Source organism: Coptis chinensis, chromosome 2 (assembly GCF_015680905.1).
Source record: "Coptis chinensis isolate HL-2020 chromosome 2, ASM1568090v1, whole genome shotgun sequence".
In the NCBI taxonomy this organism is placed as follows: Eukaryota; Viridiplantae; Streptophyta; class Magnoliopsida; order Ranunculales; family Ranunculaceae; genus Coptis; species Coptis chinensis.
In genome coordinates this window covers 1444219-1466946 of record NC_141457.1, presented here as the reverse complement: position 1 = coordinate 1466946, position 22728 = coordinate 1444219, and the positions used below count along the sequence as shown (strand labels likewise).

The following is a 22728-nucleotide window of genomic DNA, read 5'->3' as shown; positions in this document are numbered from 1 at the left end:
TCTACAATAAACATATACACAAATGAGTAGTACTATAAAATGTTTAGCGGGTTTGTTTTCGAGAACTTCGAATAAGCGTCCTTAAATAGGTTCTCACAATAATAGTCAAGAAACAACACTCTGATTTTTGCACTCAAGTTTAAGCTACTCGAGGTAATGCAGTGGGCACACTTTACCTTACAATCTCAATGACAACAAGGAAGCGGGGTCGATCAAACACATCGCCACTTACTATCACACTAACCTATTCCTAATTGAGCTAGAGGTCTTTATTAGGTGTCAAGGGATTAGGAGATGGTTTAAGAAGGAAGGAAATGGATATTCTAGAGGACAAGTCTGAGATAATAGAGTCTTCATATTATGTAACTAGAGAAAACCTTGTTATTTACTTTTGCTTCTACACTTTGTTTCCATCCCAAGTTTTTTTTTTTTCTTTTCTTGGCTTTTGACTCCTTTTTTATTCTATTTTTTGGAGTTTTTATTTTATTTCTATTTTTCTTTTCTTTGGATGGAAACTTCTTTTCTTTATTTTCTGAAGCAAGTAACAATTTTTGTTTACACGGTTTTTCTTCTTCTTTTCTTCACTCATTCTATTCTCGGACTTATTCTAAATTGGGTAGGTTGATTTATTCTTTTTTTTTTATTTTGTTTTTGTTTTTGTAACAGGGGTAAAGGAATTGTGGTGTATGGAAGGCTAAAGAAAAGGCTCGAGTGGTGACTAGCGGAAAATAATTCATAGGTTTGAATTTCTGGCTATATCGATCCAAAGAGCGCCTAAATTCTCACTTAGGATATGGTTTAGTGATCAAGCAAGTGGACGTGTGATTTCTCTATCCGGATTTTACTTCTCCCTTGTGTCATTTCTCAAATGTTTTAGCTCATATAAGGCTTTAGGCTATATTCTCACAGGATTTGTAGAATAAGTACTCTAGCCTAGATTTCAGAAACTTCTTGCTAACAATCATAGATACTCATGTAATATATTTATAGATAGATGCAAAGATTATTACCTACGTATAAACCTAAGTTTCTAACAATTATTCCGATGCAACAACTATGTGAGACTTCTAGATTGTTAAGAGCATGGAGAAAGAAAACAATACCAATATTCCTAAGTGTATAGCATAAACTTATTTATTTATATTTTTAAATTTTTGAAATTTTAACTAGAAAACAAATGCATATTATATATATCTATATCCTAATGGATGTCTTAATTACACGTGATTCTATGCCCCCCCAAAAGCATGCTTTGTCCTCAAAGCATTTAAATAAAGAGGGTAGGAAAAATACCATTGAAAGCGTGGAAATTCAGAAACATCTGCAAAACAAGGTTAGAACGCACTAATATAGGAAATAAAACGACGCTAACGCTTATAAGAGTTCCACCCATTATGGGGTTAATGAATTAAATTGCTTGGGACATAAGCAGACACTAACAGAAACTAAAACTTACCTCCACTCCCGGACATGCATATTATCTACCCAATAGCATCATGGGTCTTGTATTTCAGCGGGCATGGCAAGTCCAAGAACAATTGCTAGCAAGACCCATAAGCGGTTCCTAGCCTACGTGTGTGATCACCTCGCGAAACCAAGCACCATAAGTAGTGCTTGGGAACAAATCTTTGAAAGACTGTTCTGGTATTATTATAGGAGATGTCATCTCAAAATTACGCTCTGGAATAGCTATGAATGATCTGGAAACTACCCGTAGAAAACTGGAATTTTTTTTTTTTTTTTTTGGTCCATGGAAGTCGGCTGGCGCTCATATAGAGGCGCGATGAGTCGCTCTGAATTTTTAGAATTCCAGTGTTTTAGCTGGTCGCTTCAACTTAGCGCTGGCGCTGGCCTCGAAAGCAAAAATTCGAACAAAAAATATATATACAGTGAAAGCGCGCTCTGTAGAAGTATGTGAAAGCGCTTCGGAGTTGCTGAAATTGAAAAATGAGGCGCAAACGTGGGAGTGAAAGGTGAGTGATGGAAGTTAGGTGTAGTGTGGGTTGTGAGTGTAGAATGAATGAAGTTTATATAAAATCATCTTTGGAATAGATAACACCACCCCCAAACAGTTTGGGAAGGTGGGATCAACATTAACTAATCAATGACAATGAAAATAACGACATTATATTCATATTGTCATTCAAACAACATTTCACTACAAAAGTCAAAATTAACTACGGAATTTAACAACGTAACATCCTATCTACTAAAAATAATAAAAGACAACATCAAAACAACAAACAAGTAGAAATCTAGCTACTCTTCAAGGGGCGAGGTGGGGGTAAGAATAGGAATTTGAGTGATCAAGAATGGAAAAACCAAACACCCATTCCCCCAAACAAATTTTTGAAAACGGGTTTGTAAAAATTTGTTTTAAAACGTGGGTCTTTTTAAAGTCGATTCGAGACTTGCTAGATTACTATTTTTCTATATCTTTAAACTTTTTTACTTTTTATGAATTAGGTTTAATATAAAGGAAAACAATAAGCAGTAAAGACATAATTCACACCATAGAGAAACATGACTCAAAAACCGAGAAAACATGCAAGAGTGGAAAACGTGAATTATGTGAAACGTGGACTTAGGATCCGGTACTTACAGCCACACACTCCATAGGGAGGGCCCGGTTACCTGAATGGTGCACTCAATAATATATTGAAATGAAAGGAAGTGCACCAAACACAGAAATTGAGTCGTTTATAGTCAGATACTCGAGACTTTATCTAAACATATGTATGAACATGTAGTTTATCATATATCAACAACCGAAATAGTTGTGGATCATTCCATAAATAAATATCACAGCAAACATATCCAAACACAATCAAGCACCAAGATTTCCTAGGACACAGCCTAGTGGAATGAAAGCGAAGTCGAATAGACCTATAACATAACCGAGCATGCACCTTAGGTTTCATCTTTGAACGAGAGGGTGTCCTAGTGAATAAGTGTGGAAAAGTGAATGGTTGTGGAAGATATGGTGGATTGGGATAAGTTTTTAGAGGAGAGCATGGAAAAATGAGGATGTGGGTTTAGCACAAAAACTCATTCATGGTGTAGTTAGGGGGGAATTTGTCTTAAGTCTGAAAATGAAGGTGTCAAGTGGTTTATCCTTGGGAAGTATTTGTTTACTAGGTGGATTTAAAAAATCATGAAGCACGGGGAGAAACTAAAGGATCGAAAGTGCAAACTCGAGGTTCCTTTGAAAAGGTGGAGGGTGGGGAATATTGGTGAGGGAAGGTGAATGATTCTCAGCTAGAGCTCTCAAGTCCATATCATCGAAATCTTGATATGTGCAAGACATTCCTCAATAGTTGGGTCAAAAGGATCCTTTGGGATAGAGATGGAAAAATTCATCTTCCGGCCATAGTATCAAGGGATGTATGGTTGTTGGCAAGGGGGACTCGAAGTGGTAAAGAAGCGGTGCAAAAGAGTTCGTGAATTCTTCTTCTATTTCGTCTACTACCAGGGAGTCATTGTTAAAGTCGGAATTTCCGAAGGAAAGGAATTTGTTAATCTGTTTCTCTGGAAACATGTTTTTGAAGTAATCTTGAGCTAAGCTCTCGATCATGCTAACCTCTCCATTTGTAGATGAATCAGGATACTGTGTCCTAGTTTTGAAAACATTTACTTCAACAGAAAGATGGCCAAAGGACAAGGACATCGAACCATCGCGGCAGTTTATGAGCGCGTTGGCAGTAGCCAAGAAGGGACGCCCTAAAATGATAGGTACAGAGTCGTTAGTGAGTTACGCGGTCTAGGACAAACGAAGTTTTGGGTAGTAAAATTTTGGACTTTAACTAGCACGTTTTCAACCACACCCTTAGGATACTTAATAGACCGATCAGCTAATTGCAATGTCATTTTAGTAGGTTGCATCTCCTCTAGACCTATTTGTTTATACAAATAAAATGGGAGTAAGTTAACACTAGCCCCCGTGTCTAATAAATGCGTCGTCGTGTGAGAATCTCCTAAGGTGCATTAGACAAGAGGGACTGTGGTCCTTGTACTTAACAATTCCATTATTTTAGGATAAGCGTTGGGAATTGTTCCGTTAAAAAGGCGTCTTTTGGTATATTGGTCTTACGCCTAGTAGTACACAACTCCTTAAGAAACTTAGCATGGTGTGGTAGCTTTTAATAGCTTCGAGAAAGGGAAGGTTTATAGTTAGATTTTGAAAACGCGTTCCTAATCTCCTCATAATTTGTACATCCCTAGTTAACATGGCTAATTTTTGGGGAAACGGTGTTTTCTCTCTATAATTAGCATATGGATCAACAGGATGTTTAACCTTGGCTTTTGTTTCTTAGGTTGTGGTTTAACCGGTACCTCTACGGTTGTAGGCTCTTGGTTTCTATTTCGTATCTAGTTCGATATCCGTTGTAGGAGTCTTGATGGGGTAACTATAGGCATAGTTACTTTGTTATCAACCACTCTTCCGAAGCGGAGAGTGGTGATGGCATTTAGCTCACCTACGTTTGTAGTTTTCCGCACTAGTATTACCGTTTACCTCAAAGGCGTGTGTCTTTGTTTTAGGATTAGGTATCGCTTGACCGGAAACACACCTTTGGGTTGGGCTTTCTCTTGGGCTAACTGTTGGTTTAAATTATTAACAGTTGTAGAATGTGTTGGTTAGATTGAGCCATGGTTTGGAAAAGTTGTTGGCTCACTTGTATGAAGGTGTCAAGACGATCCGGTTGTGTGGGTGTAATAGTCACGGGTGGTGTGGATCGAACTATGTCGCGTTGATTATTTATAGGCGGATTGTGATAGTTATTATTTAGGAACGATACCTCTATTAGCATTATAATTATTATAACTATATTGACCTTGTGCTTGACCTTGTCGAGGTTGTGCTTGGTTGTTATAATTATTATAATTACCCGACTCGCCCTTGTCCCGAGAAGCTTGGTTATAACGTGTGTTGGCCTAACATATTGATTATTGTACCACGGAGGTGTGACTTGTTGGTTATTTCTCCAACCGGAAGTTGGGATTTTGTCTCGCGGGCGTTAGGTTCACTATTAATAGAACAAGAATGTTCATAGGCTATAGGACAGTGGGAGTCGGGATGCTCAGGACTCCAACAGAAACTACATGGATTTGAATTTACATTCATGACGGGGATAGGCTTTTGTTGTACAGAAATGGCCTCAACCTTTTTAGTTAGAGATTCGATTAAATTTTTAAGTTCTAGATCGGGTTTAACCTCAAACATACTTGGTAGCCTTAAGCGTGGAAGAAGAACTAGCGGAGGGAGTAATCGCCACTACCCCGGTTGTTATTTTCGCTTTAGTTTGATCCTCTAAAAATTTGTAAGCCTCATTGGCTCCTTTACTTAGGAAACTACCCCCATTCATTATGTCAAGGACTTCTTTATGGTGGTGTAGAAGTCCTTTGAAAAAGGCACGAACTAACGTGTCTTTAGCTAAGTTATGGTGTGGACACTCTATAAGCAGATCGGTGAAACGATTCCAAGCCTCAGAAAATGATTCATGAGGATTTTGTCGGAAAAAATGAATCTTGGAAAGCATTTCATCCGTCTTTAGGGGTGGGTAAAAATGTTCCATAAATAGTTGAACAAGTTTGGCCCACGAGTCCACAGAATTAGGCGCTTGGGCAGTTAACCAAGACGCCGCCTTATCGGCTAATGTGAAAGGAAATACCCTTAGTTTAATCTGTTCCGTACCAACCGTAGGATGGTGGAATGTTGTAAGGACTTGTTCAATCCCACGATGTCTTTGATAGGGTTTTTCATGGTCTAACCCATGAAAACGGGTAACAATTAAATATATTGGGGGATTCAAAATCCCCGTTTGGTCTGCTAGAACGATGCAAGACTTAGGGCTATCGCTCAAAGCTTTGTAGAAGTCGGAGAGAGGAGTCTCTCTTTCTTCAGCCATTATGTCAGGTATGGTGTGTGAAATTCTAGATAGGCGTGTTGTATTTATTTCTACGAAAAACAAGCCTGATTATACTAGAATTAAAACTCCTCGACGAGGAAGATGCGAGGAGTGGAAGAAGGAGTACCGAATGCCTCCTTGCTACCGCGTTTGAATAAGCGTCTTGTTTACGCGTGTTCAGTGTAAATAAGAGATTAGAACACTGAAAAACTTGACAATTCAAGTTTAAATCAAACTGTGGAAATCCGGAATTTCAGAGAAGGCGCTGGCTGGCTTCGCCTGTGGCGCTGGGCGCCACGTGTTCAAGAACTTAGCTGGTCGCTCTCTTTGAAGCTGGTAGCTTCGGTTTAAACGAAAATTCCAAGAACTTTAGCTGGTCGCTCTCTTTGATGCTGGGCTTCGGTTGTAAACGAAAATTCCAAGAACTTTAGCTGGTCGCTTCTTTCTTTGAAGCGGGCGCCTCGTCCGTTTTTTTTTTTCGAATTTTTTTTATTTGAAACGAATAACCACGGTATGAATCAAACAAGGGTGGGTGGGTTTAATGGGACTTAAAATGACTAATTCTACTATGAAAACAATGCTAAAGTGCAACTAAGATGGCAGCGGCGCCATTTGATAATTGTAAAATGAGTAGTTTACCTACGAAATGAACTACGAATCCAAAACGTAAGTAAACTAGAACTTAGTCTTTTACGTAAAGGAATTATCAAAGCTTCTACTCTCAATGCGAATTGCACTAAATGGAGTAAGAAGTTCGTTCCACTCCTAGTTCCCTAGCATGGATTGTTTTCTAAGTCTAACTAGTCGCTCTTAAGTCAATGAGAGCTTTACGAAGGGTGTTATACTACGATGAAACTAAAATGAGTCTACGTTGAATTTAACTACGAATACTATGGAAATATGCTTGTTTTTGAACCTAGATAAAGGATTAGAGGGGAATTGAATCCACCTCGAATCCAACTTAATAACCTAGTATAGATTCTTGTATCTCGATTCTTACGTCTTACGGCAAGAGTTTCGAGTCTAATCCCTAGTGTTCATGGCATTTTCGAAAGTACTAACTAGCATGTGAAGTCGTCCACCCATTCTCATGGCGAAACACGACTTTCTAGAGTGGAATAGAATCTACAAACAATTCTACACTAACAACTAAGTTTTCATCAAGGCTTCATCAACCCCTCTAATGGAGGTTTTAGCCTTGATTCATTAAACTAACATTCCCCATTGAATCTAAACTAAACATAATGAAAAGATTCTAACTTTATGCGATTTCACTAAACAATAATCGAAATCTAATTAATAACTATGAAATGATAACAAACAATAATGGAAATTAGATCTAGAAATCGAAATTGACAAAAGAACAACTATTTTATTATCTAATCAATCAAGAACAATAATTTGAGAGTTTAATCTAAAACAAGAATTGAAATGAAATTAAACTTAATTAATCTAATGAAAACTAGATCTAGAACTAAGGTTTAATGGCTACTTAATCTAATTCTAATCTAGGTCTAACTATCTACCATATGCTACCTCCCCTTAACAAAGACTTAAGCTTTTGTTCTTATACATTCAGATCCAAAATTCGTGCATGGGCTTGGAGCCATGGGTTGGGCCAGAGAATCAGGCCCAAAACCCAATTCTTTCAGTCCAAAAAGGCCTCTTCAGCTGCAGTTGACTTCCACAGACTTTTCGTCCACTTCTGCTCCTCTGATTGGGTCAAGGCTTGGACCATTGCAAAGCTCTTTCCGAGCCGGTCGTTTTGACATAAGGTATGCCCAATTCCGAGGTCTGAGTCCAAAGATACGGCTTTCGGAAGTTCTGCTGACTTTTGCTCCTTTATCTCGCTAAAGTGGTACATTTCTGCACATAATGGACTTTGTAACCTGAAATGCATAAAAACGCGTAATCAGTGTTAACTCTTACTTATTATTCACATAATTGGTCTAACAGTATGATTATTAAGGGGTTAAAACTACAGTTTTGGGCTCTTATCATCCATCTTCTTCTCCACAATTAAGCGAGCGCTCTATTAGACAATCAAGTCTGAATAGTTGTTTGAACAACGAGTTACAACAAAAATGGATACATGAAGGTTTAATTACTGAATCACTTCCCAATGGTCTATTTCGGGTTCGTTTAGATAATGAGGATCTGCTTCTAGGTTATGTTTTAGGTAGGATCCGACGTAGTTTAATACATCTTATTTATATAGTCTTTACGATTACTAATTATGAATCTAGGTAGAAATAAAATGGATCTGGAGGAAATAATAAAAAGTTATTATCAAAAACTTCGGATCCTTTATACTTAGAATTTGATTACTATAACTAAATTAAATACTTATGCACCTAAAAAAAACTGAATTACAACTGCTTAAGAGACATTGTGGACTAAACCAGATTTAACATGGACTAAACATTCTTCTTATCATCCTCTTTCATAAATTCTACAAGGGTATCCAGTGCCAACGCTTCGTTTCCAAATCAAAATGAAACATCTTGACATCAAAGTTCTTATGCTCTTATCCTATTTATTGATAGCTACCTGATTCGTGGGTTGGTGTTTGAGCGGGTATACTTGCCAATATAGCCTTATTAGGACTTCTGACAGTGATCAGTATCAACAAGATAGAATTCTTAAATATAAGGATAAAAAATTACAACAGTATATAAGATAAATGTGAGTTAGTTGCACATAAAATAGACCTTATACTACATTGTCGCACATGTAAACTACATTGTCGCAAAAAAAATATATATTTGATCCGCATATACAATTAGTTTTGAGTTTTTCCCAAATTGTACAGAGATAGTAACATCCTAGTTCTTCAAGTGTAGCATTCCTTCACCTGTAGTACAAATCATCCATGAGAATAGCCTGTTGCTTTCCTCTCAACTGAGCCAACGGCTATGAAACGGTAGTTGCGATAAAATAGTTTCATAACCAGCCTACACTACATTGCCTCATACGTACAATACAGTGTCTCACTTAAAATTTACTCACCCCTCAACAAATGTAACATGCAGTAATGTTTACTCTTAAATATAAGGATCCGTAAATATAATTGCATTTGGGAAGTACATTATACGCATACTTAAAAGTGCTCCACTTTTAAACAAATATTTTTGTTGTCAGCATCATCACGGTTGTCACCATCATCAACCTTTTCAGCTTCTCCGTCCTATTAATAGATGAAGAAAATATGGATACAATTAGTACAAATAAGTGCGTGAGTCAAAATATGTCATTCCTAGTCGTCTTATTCCTCCGTACTGACTTTGTCTTAGCTAACATCCTTGCCGTCAAAATCTCCGTTAGCAAAACATCGTCCACACAAGACTCTCACCGAAGTTTGGTTGTCCTGAAATACCTTAACCGGAAGGCAGTAGGCACCGTTAAATCCATCCGGAAATACCAATCAGGAGGTCGATCTGTGGACAGTCCAGTAGGAAGGGCCACGTCCGAATCCTTGAAAGTTAAGTATACTTCTTTTAATTTGTAAGTCGGTGGTAAAATCCTCTTTTGCAACACTTCCACAATCGATTAAAATGGGCAAGCATAGTATACCTTTTATCGGTCGGATCTCTGTATTAATATCTAGAAGAAAACCAAAAGGTGATTTCACTGAAATCAACCCTTTCATCTATATCAAATGTCGAAAACAACTTATCCTCGAAAGCATTTTCGACAAAGATCGACCGGTAACCTTGATACCACCTCGAGGTCGACCGTCTTCAACTTTTTTAGGCTTATATTTATACACATCTTTCTTCATCCTAGAAAAAATAACATAAAACATAATAACATTTTTCTCCCTAATTAGCCAACAGTTTCACCAATCTGAAATAGTAAACATTGTTTCCCCAATCAAAATACCTTCTCCACCTCTACCAATAACTATAATAAGATATCTCATGATCAAATGTAATTACCAAATTCGACAATGAAAATAACTAAAGCAGCACTGTCTTATGTGATGTATCACTGCGTGGCAGATATTTATCTATATCTATGGAACAACCTTGTACCAAAACTTAACCTAAAACGTAAAGAAATAATTGAAAACTTGGACATGAAAGAGTTACCTACCTCCGGTGGATGTACAGTTATAATGATCTATCCTCTCAAATTGAAAGTTTTTTTCAAATTGAGAAGACAGATCATTATAACCGAACACCTACCGGGATAGCCAACTCTATCAAAACCTTCCTTTCAAATATTTTTCCCTTATTATATTTGTCACGATGCTAAACCTTTTACCCAAACTTAACCTAAAATGTAAGTAAATAACACTACACATTTGTTCAAGAAAAAAATATATGGGAAAATGGTGAAAATATAAGGGTTCCGAAGATATAATTGCACAAATACGAATACAATCACGTCAAATTAAAATAAAAACTTGAAGTGTACCTTCCACTGCAGATGCAAATCGGGTATACAATTTCATTTTCAATTTAGGGTTTGAGTCTGGTGTTTCATTAGGGGGTTTCAATTTAGGGTTCTGGAAAATTGAAGAGAGAAAGCCTCAAATAAAGGTTTTCGGGTTGGAGAGAGAAAAACTTCAAATTAACTTTTATTGGGTCCCACAAAAATTCAATTTAGGGTTCTGGAAAATTGAAGAGAGAAAGCCTCAAATAAGGATTTTCGGGTTGGAGAGAGAAAAGCTTCAAATGAACTTTTATTGGGTCCCACAAAAATTACTTTTTCGGGTGCGACTATCACAAATGTCCAGCACTATCAACCGGATTGGCCTAAAAAAAATGACGTGGTGAAAACTTTAAAAAAAAATGCGAAAAGATAGGAGAAATTGAGATAACCAAAAAGAGACAGAGAAATAAAATAGACCGATCCAGAACAGCACAAGTTCACTTTTTTCTTCCTTGGGATTTCCCTAAGTTGAAACAAATTTGATACACAAGGATAGAGAAAAGAAGTTGGGAGTTGCAGAAGATAAAAAGCTTGAGTTAAGGCTAGGTCCACAAGGCCAGGGGAAGATGAAAGAGATGATTTTCTCTTTCATATGGGTGTTATGCTTCTAAAACTTACAACAAGAACAATACTTGGTTGATTAACAATGATGGGGCTATTTTCTGTCTCCATGTAGCACTAGTCCTGTAAATACTCAGCAACAGATTATGAATTCATCTTACGTTCATCAGTATCCATTTGTGTTGCAATATGTTTTCTATCCCTTTCAGTTGTCTCTTCTTCATTTATGTTAAATAAGATTTTGATGAATCAATGTGAGAGATCAAACTCTGAATATAACATACAAACACCAATGAAGATCAACGTATTTAGCTGAAGAAAGATAGAGATTAGTAAAAGGAGATAGAATGAACTCACTGTGATATTTACCTTTACTTTTCTCGTCTATTTCTCGTTTTAGTTATCTATTCTCGCCACGTCATTTTTCTAAACCAATCAGGCTTGACTTCGTAGTACTGGCCATGTGTGATAGTCGCGCCCTTCAGATTTTGTGCATAACTCCATTCAAACACTTGCTGTATAGTTACACTAGCAATATTGCGCCACTAATAGTCAAGTCGATCCTTTGCACGCTCTTTTGGTATTGGAAGAAATCCGATCCATTCTCATAGTCTAACAAGAGTATGAACATTCTATGTTCTTAGTCCACTAGGAGTATGAACACTGAATGTTCAAAGTCCAACAAGAGTATGAACATTCAATGTTCATAGTCCACTAAGAGTATGAACACTGAATGTTCATAGTTCAACAATAGTATGAACATTCAGTGTTCATACTCCTAGTGGACTATGAACACTGAGTATGAACAACAAAGGAAAGGAATGAGAGAGAAGAAATGGGACCCATGATTGTCCTTAACTCATTACTAGTTTTGGCTCTTGAGTTCTTGACTCAAGATCAAAGCCATATTCCTTCTGAACAAAGTACATGGCTGTCCACCTAAGCAAAAAATTGGCCATTAGATTAATTGATACGACACACTATTTAGAGTACGAAAGTGAGTAAACCGATCCATTCCCTATATCTATATTTCTTCGGCCATTTGAGAGTTAGTTGACTGTGAATTTGTTCTTTACTTAAATAGTTCAATTTGTTATTTCGGTATATTAGAGGACATCTGATATATTTGACAATATAGCTAAAGACAATATAGTGTTCTTAATTGTATTTTATTGTTTTTCACATATACTGATATTCTGAGGCATCCAGCTCCATTGCCTAATTCCACAATTGTCAAGGAAACACAAGCAAGGTGCAACGGTGCAAAGGGGCATCGATTTTCAGCTAGAAGGACCCTCCGGTGCAAAGAACTACAAAGAGATGTAGTTGACGTTGGCAAACAAATTAAAAGAAGGGGAATAAGCGGAAGCTTGGTGTTAAAGAGTCAAATTCCACTCCTAAAGTTGCCAGGATTACAAGATCGATGAAGCGTCTGGAAGGCTGACATTTGTGGAGTTTTATGCCAAAGCAATGTTACATTGGCGTAGTGTTTCTCTTCATAAACAGACGAATGTTTCTCTTCATCAAGTATTTTGGCAATGTAAATAATCAGGTGACAAAGTTACAATCTGAGTTTGAAGTGTGTTAGTTGGCAGCCGATGCAAATCCAGAAGATTGTAAGCTTCTTCAAGACTTGGAAACTAAAGAAAGATGTTTAATCAATGCAGAGTCAAATAGATTCCATGGCAGCTTAAGGATAGAATCAAATGGATTCCATGGTGACTATGTCCCAATCAAAATTCAATTCTGTTACTATTGAGACATCTGCACAGCCTAAGCCATGAAAATCCATGAAAACCTATAATCACTCAATCATCATGTATGTTGAATTGTTCGATTCCCGAAGTTTGAAATGGAGAAGATTGAACGACTTGGAGTTGTCATTTAATGATGAACACATCAAGAACCAGCCTGCAGTGGTTGCAAAAGGATCTCTTCACTGGTCTCTTTATGATGCAGGCATATTGGTATTTAACATTGCCCTCGAATCTTGGACGAGGATTGGGCTACCGCAGACTAAATCCCCACCAAAGTCGTACAAACTGTTTCAGTTTAATGGTACTATTGCTATTATGTTCAGGTTCTGGGGTGAGGAGAACATTGCTACTGTGAAATTAGAACTTAGGGTTTTACATGAATACGACAACAGGTTGTGGAGTGAACCGAGGACGTATTCATTGGACAAATTGTATTCCTCTTATCGTCACCCGTGTTTCGTCGACCAACTCACCCGTGTTTCGTCGACCTACTCAGAAAATATTGCAGTTTTTGAATGCAACGACAGGATCCTTTGGTACGATTTCAGTCTAGAGAAGTTGGTATTTGTCAAAAAAAGAGTATGAACATTCAGTGTTCACACTTGTAAGACATGAGTTTATAATAGTTTCAAATAAGAAAATAAAGATTAAGAGAACACATGATAAACATCAATAATAGTTCACTTTCATAACAACTGATATACAGATATACAGATTTTTATTTGTCTTTCATAACAACTGATATACAGATATACTAACGCATTCACGCACATTCATACATGTCAAAATATAATGTTTTATCCTTCCTACATTAATTCTTCATTAAACAACCCCTTTCAAAAATTTTGCGTAAACAAATGATGTTCTAGAGTCCAGCTTCTTGGTTTGTCTGTCAGTAAGTAGCATGCAAGCTTAGGGCGCATGCTGCGTGTTGCTTCTGCATTTGCTACTTTAGGGATATCTCATCGACCATTTAAAAAAAGAGTTTCCATAATTTTGCAAACATGGAGTCCACAATCAGTGCTGCAATTTAGAAAATACAAATCTCGGGTCAATTATAATTTTCTTAATGTAGAAGTTTATAAGAATTTCAGTGAATAATTATGCATTTACCTATTGGTTTGCTGCGGACATTTTGGAGACTGTATTCTTACTAGACTACTGAGCATACTAATTGTCAATTTCTCCTTTTTGATCCGAAGATTTATTTTCTCAACCAGTTTCGTCTTCTGCAAAATAACAAGAAGTTATTCCTTTATTTATGTTAGAAGATACAAAAGTTTCTTCTCATTTTAGTGTGGAAATTACCATGTCTTTTTCAATTTTGAATGACTTTTCCTCGTGTTTTAAGGAGTTGAAATGTAACCATTTCTCTTGTTGTCCCATTACGAACTCCACAACCAGTAGTGTCCAATGGCTTTCTGAATGTATTGGAATAGCCAATAATTTGGCACTCAAGTCGATTGTGTCCACTATTTTTGCAATGCCTCCTTCCAGTATATGCTGTGACATTGAGTGCGTGAAATAATAAGAATGTGAGACCAACCACAAAATAGATATGAAACAAAAATTTGAAATAAATAATTCACCTTTGAGTTGGCAGACAGTAGACATGTTTCTTTTTTGGTTGGGAACCTTTTGCGAAGTTGGAGAGACCACCAGTCGATGACTTGTTGAATTGAGCATTTTTGAGATTCAAAACAAAGTACAAATGAAGTAAGTTCTACAAATAAATGAAGGTCAGATATCAAAATTAAAAAATAGTAAAGTATAAACATTATTCGGTTGATGTAAGGTCAGGTATGAACATTCGTTGTTCATAGTTCAATGGTATGAACATTCATTGTTCATAGTCCACTAGGTGTATGAAGTATGAACATTGAATGTTCATAGCCCAACAAGAGTATGAACATTTATTGTTCATAGTCAAGAAAAGGGTATCAGAATTTACCTAATAACCAATTTCCCTATCAAACAAAAGGTCTTCTACTAGAGAACCAGCTATTTGGAAATTGTCACCAACTCCCCATGCGATTATGCTTCAAAAACCCCAAGAAATTAGCATCAGTAAAAAAATGCTATTTGATGTTATTTTAAACTAGTAAAACACTTACAGTCTTCCTAGATTTACCTGGTGTCCGCCATTTTGAAGAAAGTGTCAATAATTTGTCTATTGCTTTATTCTAATCCATGATAGTAGGGACTTGTCTTAGGGTCTAGCAGTGGCCCACTGTCAATATCTCTGACTTGCTTCCCCTTATCAAGAATTTCTTTGCCAGTGTCAAGGTTCGTTACTTTTTTGAGTGGTTTCGTCTTCCCTTCTTTGGTGAAATCGGGGTCCATCTGCATAGTTTTCCTATCTCTGTTGTTCTTCACTTTCCTGATTATGGAAGTCATTTTAATTTCTTTCTCAGCTTCTTTCTCCCCATAATTTCTCTGTTCTTTTTCTTTCTCCTTGGGTATAGGTGACTGAGGAATACCGATGGAAATTGATGGACCTCTAAAGTCTGGAGACTCATTTGGCACCATTTCTGCACACTCATTTGGCACCATTTTTGCATCCTTATTGAACACCATTTCTGCATCCTCATTCGGTACATGATGGTGGACTGCTTTTTCAGTTTGAGGTTGCACTTCTTCCTTATCCCCCTCTTGCCGGTCCTTCTTTTTCAACTCTTCCTTGAACTTTTCATTTTCTTCTTTGCACAACAGAAGTTCTTGTTCGAGTGTGTTCACCTTCTTTTTCAACTCTTCCTTCAACTTTCCATTTTCTTCTTTGAAGTTAAGAGTGAAGTTGTGACTTCCAAACTCCTTAGACCTCGAAGTACGGGTGGAATCACAGACACCAACAAAAAGGTCCCCAATAGCCAGGAGACACCAAAAGCCAAAAGCACCAATCCTGAGTGAGTAAAGCCCAGCGTTATCCAACAAAACAAAAACAAAGATCCATAGACCAGTATTATACGATCTTAATAGTAAAAGAACTATCAGTATGCATACCCATATAGCATAGCTCAGAGTTTGCTCTTCAGACGATCATATATGAAATATATGGTTGTCAAAAGAGATATTAACACCTGCAAAGTCAATCCATCCTCTATCAGAAAGAGAACGCTAAGCACAACAAGTACTGCAAAGATGGGGTTGTGATGCCTATCACAAGTAGATTTCAAACCCCTTCCACCAACTTTGTCATAAAGACAGCAGCCGTCTTCATGACGATGACAGGCAGCACAACCCATGACTGAGTTACATCCCTCACTTTTTTCTTGATGTTAAGTTTTGGTCTCCTCCTTTCGTGAAACTTCTGCAATTATCTTGTCATGCGCTGATTCTATAGCATCGACACTAGGCTTGTGTCCTACATATTTGTTAATCAGAAAGTTCCTTGCTGCTTGAATTTCATCCTCATAAGCTTGACAGATGATTCCAAGCCTTTTGTATGGGTCTCTTATATTGATTATGGGGAAAATATCTGTACAAAGAAGAAGAGTCAGGTGAAGTTTAAATTTTGAAGTTGATGATGTCCAACCTATGTTTTAATTATCAGGTGGGCAAAGAAAGTATGAATGAAGTCCAAAATATATTGTGATAGTACACATGGACTTCAATCTTTGGTATGACATGAAATTAAATATATTTTACAAACAATTAAAATGTGCCCCTGAGTCTCCAAATCTAAATTTGCTGAATCCAACACCTCGTAAATATGGTTTAATCACCCCCAACCACACCAGTTACTGTCAACGTAAATACGGTTTAATCATCCTATAGTATATCATACGACTCTAGTGGTGACTACCGTAACCTAATGAAACTTTGCATATCTTGCTCTACAGAGGACCATTACTCTATTCAAACCTATGCATAACTCATATGAATCACTACCTAGTGCCTTGTTTAGCATGTACACCACTCACGTCCCTCAGTAGTTAGTATCCTAGAGAGAAGTGACATGAACAATCCACTATTTCCTATAGTAAATGTGTTACATTATTTTAATAAGGTGAATCATTGTTACAACAAGGGGAAACATAGTACAGTCGATAGGTGTCTTTGTTGCATACAAATTATAAGATGATCATTTGAAAAATAACATAACTCATAAAAGTATTGCAAAAAAAAGGGTACCAACATATATATATGCAAGTATGTCGTCCTCACTGAGTCCTAGAATTCACAGTTCACGTGTTGCATCAGCTCTCCAGAGAAAACTCTTCCTTGTCTAAAAAAGAATATAAAACCAAATATAAAAATTATACACCAACGACCAGCAAGATCACAAATTCTTCACCATAAAAGAAAATAAAAAGCAAGAGCACAGTTTAACGTATGTAGATTGTAGAATGTTAAAAGAAGGATTTAAATTGAACTGAATGCAAATGCTTTCTTCGCAAACACATGTGAGCTTCTTCTATTGACTTTAGATTAGAGAAAGAGAGAAATTACAGAAAGCAAAGAATGTTTTAAAGTGGTCGCTGAAATCATATAGTCAATATTCATAGTTACAATCAGGTCTTATTTTAGTTCCAATTACAAACAATAATTAGAATTAGAATTTGAAAGAAGAAGTGAACAATGTACCATGAGATCCTTGTCGGAGTAATCGAAAAAAGAAAATATTTGTTTCTTCAATAACCAAAAATGGAGATATTAGGGAGTCTAAATTAGTCTCTAGTGTTTTCGTTTATATTGGGGAACGTCTAATTTATGTTTTTCTGAAACATTAAAAAGGTTAGATATACCTCAACCCGTATCAGCTAAGACTTAAAGTGTTACATAGAAGGTGCCCAAGGCCTCTTTGTAACACACTAACTACGAACAATTATGAATAATAATATTTACAAATAAATAAATCGACGAATGTAAACCTTTAGAATCATTATTTGATTTCAAACTCCATACTTCACCCGATGCTTATTTTGGGCATGCTACTCTAAAAATAGCTTGATGTACTGCTTGTTTCAAGCCAGTCTAGTGATTCCACAACATATGAATTAGTGGAAATGAATAACAAAAAAAAAACTAATGAATTTTCATGCCAAGTATCCCGACTATGATATTAGCATGCACCATACCTCATCTACAGTTTTGAATATGTCTAGTAATCTGTAGTTCAATTCAATTATCCCAATACAATTTGTGATAACCTGTAGCATAAATATTATCAAGTCTACGAACTTACTAAAACTTGTTGGTGGAGTAAATAGCATTCAAGAAGGTATTCTAAAAAGTGAGTTATGGGGTGGCTTGACAAATTGAACTGGAATTCATTAAGAAGAGAATGATATCTTGGAGTTTTCACAATAGAATTAGTTACACAACATAATTAGTTACACAAGTTGAGCTGTCATAATCTTGACTTGGTTAGATTGGTTATACTCCGACTCCCTCGACCTTTGACTGATTTGAATAATGTGCATGCATTCTTAATACTGTTGATTGTATGTTTACCTGTAACGGACCCCTTCTTCTCTTTTAGTCATCTTGCTTTCTCGCCTAAGCCTTGGTTGAAGCCTGAAGGGCTCTTCAGAGCCTATTTTCCCGAAGTTTTGGAACCTTACTTTCTATTTGAGACTTTTTGTTTATGCTAAGATATATTCAAATATGTGTTATCAATAGCTTATGCTTGTTATTGACTGTGGCAGCCTTGCTGCTAATTAAAACCTAATAGCAAAATGAATTAAATTCTAGTAAAATGCCTATCTCACTCGAGTTGATTCAGATAAAGCAACACACCTAGAGCTATATCCTGTAAATGCCCGAATAGTAACACAACAAATGAAATGTTCAACTTTTCTAAACTTAGCAGTAACATCACTTGAAATGTTCAATTTCACTGCAGCGTCCTAGAGATATCAATGTTATCTATGATGATCCTTCCCCCTGCTGGTTCGATTAGTCTAAATAGAGCTTGGATAAGCGTTGATTTACCACTTCAATCGTCCGACTATTCCAATTTTCTTTCCACCGAGGGAAATGAACACGATACATTATGAAGGACAACATGAAGACTCTCCTTATAACAAACCTTAAAAATAATAATTTTCAGAAAATAGAGATAAATGGGTTTGACAAAATAACGTGAATGAATCATTTTTATATAAGGTTTATGGATATAATCATAGCAATCATTAACAAAGTGAATGCAATCATAAAAGAAAAGCCTAACTAACCTTCGGATCGGTAAGTTCAATTGTTCCATTCTCTGGCCATGAGGATGGAGGGCGAGAGAGTCCTCAATGATGAGTGGAGCCTCACTTGGGAGTTGAGAATACTGATGAATACGCTCAATAGAAATAATTTTGTTTTCAAGCTTGAAAAAGCTCAGTATCCACCATGATAAGCGTGCATTTAAGTTAAGGTCATACGCACAGCAAGCCCTGCCATACCTGCATAGAAGCACTTCCAACACCTTAAAGATTTGATAATAGGGGACTGCAGTAAGTGCTAAACTCAAACTATATTTATGATACATTGTCATCATCTGAAGTTAAATATTGGGATGTTTTTCAAGAAAATGAACAGGACTCAGATATAAAGAGAAAGAATGGAAGAGTTCTATACTTGATTGGATCAATGCTTCTGTGTGGACGCTTACAAGCAGAAACATGCAGAATGCAAAGACAAAAGTCGAGAGTAATTCCATGCGCAAGCAAAGCCACTCAATGGCAGCTATGTTGCAGAAGAAAGGGCGAGCAAAACAGTCAAGAAGATACAGATTCCTCTTCACGAACCGCTTCTCTTGACCAAAGCCTCTGATTGTAGCCGTCCCAGCAATTGATTCTCTAAAGAGATGGATGACAGGTGATTTCTGGATGCTAACAATGCGAACAAATTCCCTGGAATAAGCCATGTAATATTTCTGCATTCACAAAGAAACAGTTGAAAAAGACTACATATACTATTTTTACTAATTAATAGATTGCTTTCACCTTGACATTTTACTAACAAAACAACAAATCCGTCGAAAAATAATATGATAGAAACAAAGCATGAACATAATCAAGTCACAGTACAACTGTTCAACTCCAAGTCTCCAACATTCAAAGTTTTAAATTGTGTCAAGTGGGATGCAAATACAAAGGAAAGCGTGATTCTGATTTTTCTATATCTTTCATCTTAAAAGGATTGCCGGCTACGAACTATTTAATTACCTACATCCACAAGCAAGCAATGGCCATGTAACTTACATACACCTCAATAATAACTCATTTCTCCAATTCAAACAATAATGGAAAAAATATAAATAAACCAAAATATATAATCAGGAATTTTAAAATAAACAAATAAATTTCAAAACAAAGAGATATGATAGATGAATTGATAGTGCCTTGTTCACTAAACAATGAGTTAGGAAGGTCTTGACCACTTGTAGGATTTCTTGATCATATCATGTATTAAGAAAAACCTTAATGGTGTAGGGCGATCTAAAATTCATAACCAAGATAAAATACCTATGGGGAAAATTGCCAAGAGTAAACAACTTGTTAAATAATAAGCTAGCAATCAATCGTGCAGTGCTACACAATGTTTGTTTTTTGAAGGAAAGTTATGAATTCATAGAAACTAAACACACCTTTCGATTGAGATTCTCGACATGGTCCTCTGAAGAAATTCACGTGTAACACCCAAATGAGGAAGTTTGAATAAAATAAAATACATCTAATTATAAGATAATCTAACTCAGATAACAACAAAGGCGACAATAACTTCATTTTTCTTTATGTGTATCCAGTCCTGCAATACCAAAATGTTTATGGTAGTTGAGGCACTTTTCTTTGGGATCAGTATCGTTGTTTTCAGCTCATGTAATTCCATAAGAGGAAATCCATAAAGAATCTAACCAAAACGCTGTTGTCAACTCAAGCATGTAAGTCACAAAAAGGAATAGCTACACATAGCCTTATTAAGTTTTATGTTTTCTACCAATGAGAAAAACTACTGAAGGAAAATTCAATGAGCAAAAGTATTACAATCTTACATGAAGCATTTACTTCAGAAGCTTTTTCATTGGGCACAGATCTTACTACTTTCATATGCAGAATATATAACTCTTGAACCTCCGAAAAAGCTCCATTCACTGCTTATCACAATGCTCATCATTGCCACTCTTTGACCGAAAACTGCAACTCCTGAACCTCAAAGATTAGAAATGGATCTCTGTTCTTGCCAAAGAGTAAAATCAGCCAGCATAGCCTTCCACGACTGACCAACCTACATATAGAACTTTTTTACTATAAGAACCATAAGGCCATACACCTGAAGTACTAACATGTATTACAGTAACAACACCATGACTTACGAACTATCATGCTCATGTAAAATGAAATCAAATACAATGGAATAAAAAGCACAAAAAAAAGATAGCTTCATGAATTATGAACTCATCCATATAATATGTAAAATGTCAAAGTTGACATGGTTCAATTGTTCGCCTCAGATAAGTCATGAATTTTTTATCAACAAAGAAGCTGGCGCAATTTTAAAACATATTTGAAGGATGGTCAAACACTTAATGATAATGCTATTTTGGGGCGTAATTTGCTATAATACTACATGAAACGCAAAGACAGACCATACGCTCGAAATCTAGAACTTGCTATGATCTATCACAAAGTATACACACAATTTTTTTTTTCTTTTTTTTAAACAAATGTTACTTCCATTTCAATGAACTATTAGTGTACAGACCAGAATGGCATGGTATCAATGAACTATTAGTGTACACACAAATCCAAGCAATACTTCGACTAAACCACATCGTTCGGTTCAATGCTATTACCTTTAATATCACAACTGAATCTCTGACTAACATACTTGTCTATATGACTAAACTTTGCACAAATGAATATCAACCTGTCGGGACAACAAATGGCCGGTTGAATCGGGAGATAGGATTTTATTTGTTTCGATTATCTCTTATAGCTTCACAAACGGCGACTGCAAATTGTATAATATATATTGCATCCACAAATGACAAAAAAAATAATATATGAAAATTAACTGATTTTAAATCAATAATTCTACGATACCATGCAGATAACATTGTCAATCTAAACTTCAGAAAACATATAAACCTTGATTCTTCTGTAGGCTATGGATTAACCTTCATCCTTACATCCCTCTGAGAAAGATCGTAGAAACTGATCAGGATTTGCAGACTATAAATATATATCAAATTAAAAGAAAAATAGATTCCATACATACATTTAATCTAGCTGCAGAGCACTATGATGCGAAATATTTCCAACTTGATATTCGTATGGTTGCATCTTCATGACCTGATATAACCATTTTACTAAATTGAATGTAAAATAAGTTAGTTAATCAAATGAAAAAAGGTGCTCTCATTGCAAAGGCAAATGAGCAGTCATTGAGTGTTTTAAGGTTCCAAAGTGAGGTGCTGCTATCACTTACGAAATATTGAAAAAAGTAGGAAAGCAAGGGGATCTTACCTTTGTTTCCCAATAGTGACTTGGTTCTCACCAAAGTTAAATCAGGGAGTTATAGGCTTGCTTGAATCTCCACTTTTAGAGACTCTTGAGTCCATAGTCGAAACCGACAAATTCACTGTACACCCGAGAACCTGGTCGCAACCCGTCATGCCCATGAGACAATGCCGACTTATACAACCATATACACTCAAACCCAAATGAGTGTGTAGTTTTAGTTTTCAATCACGTTTCATCAGTTGGAAATTCTATGCCCATGTGAGATGGAGTTAGATTGAATAAAAGCAAGTTCCAAAAGAAGTTTATTGTTTTCCTTGCGTCGTATCTCATATTTGTGCAGCATCTCTTTCTTCCTTTATAAGGTTTAGATCCATTAACTTTGCAGTCCAGGTTATGTAACCACCTATTGTGCAGTCTTCCATGGACTCATGAGATACTGATAGTGGAACAGGGGGTATAACCTTAAAATTTTCTTCACAATGGCTTGAAGATAAAGCAGTTTATGAATATATGATTCGTTAACATGTCTTCCTTTCCTAACGTGAGCATCCAACTCATCCTTAGCCTTTCTTAGCACATGGCAATTATTCAACAGCAAAGGTGATCATGGTT

The 22728-nt window shown here is 36.3% G+C and overlaps 1 long non-coding RNA gene across 1 annotated transcript; it reads right to left on the bottom strand.

The window, feature by feature from the left end:
* Positions 1-20161: 20161 nt before the first annotated feature.
* On the bottom strand, positions 20162-22235 carry LOC147514306 (uncharacterized). The gene is made up of 4 exons (XR_015213177.1): positions 22120-22235; positions 21872-21945; positions 21742-21788; positions 20162-20878 (listed from the first exon to the last, which is right to left on the bottom strand). It is a non-coding gene; the product is annotated as an uncharacterized LOC147514306 (long non-coding RNA).
* Positions 22236-22728: the final 493 nt, after the last annotated feature.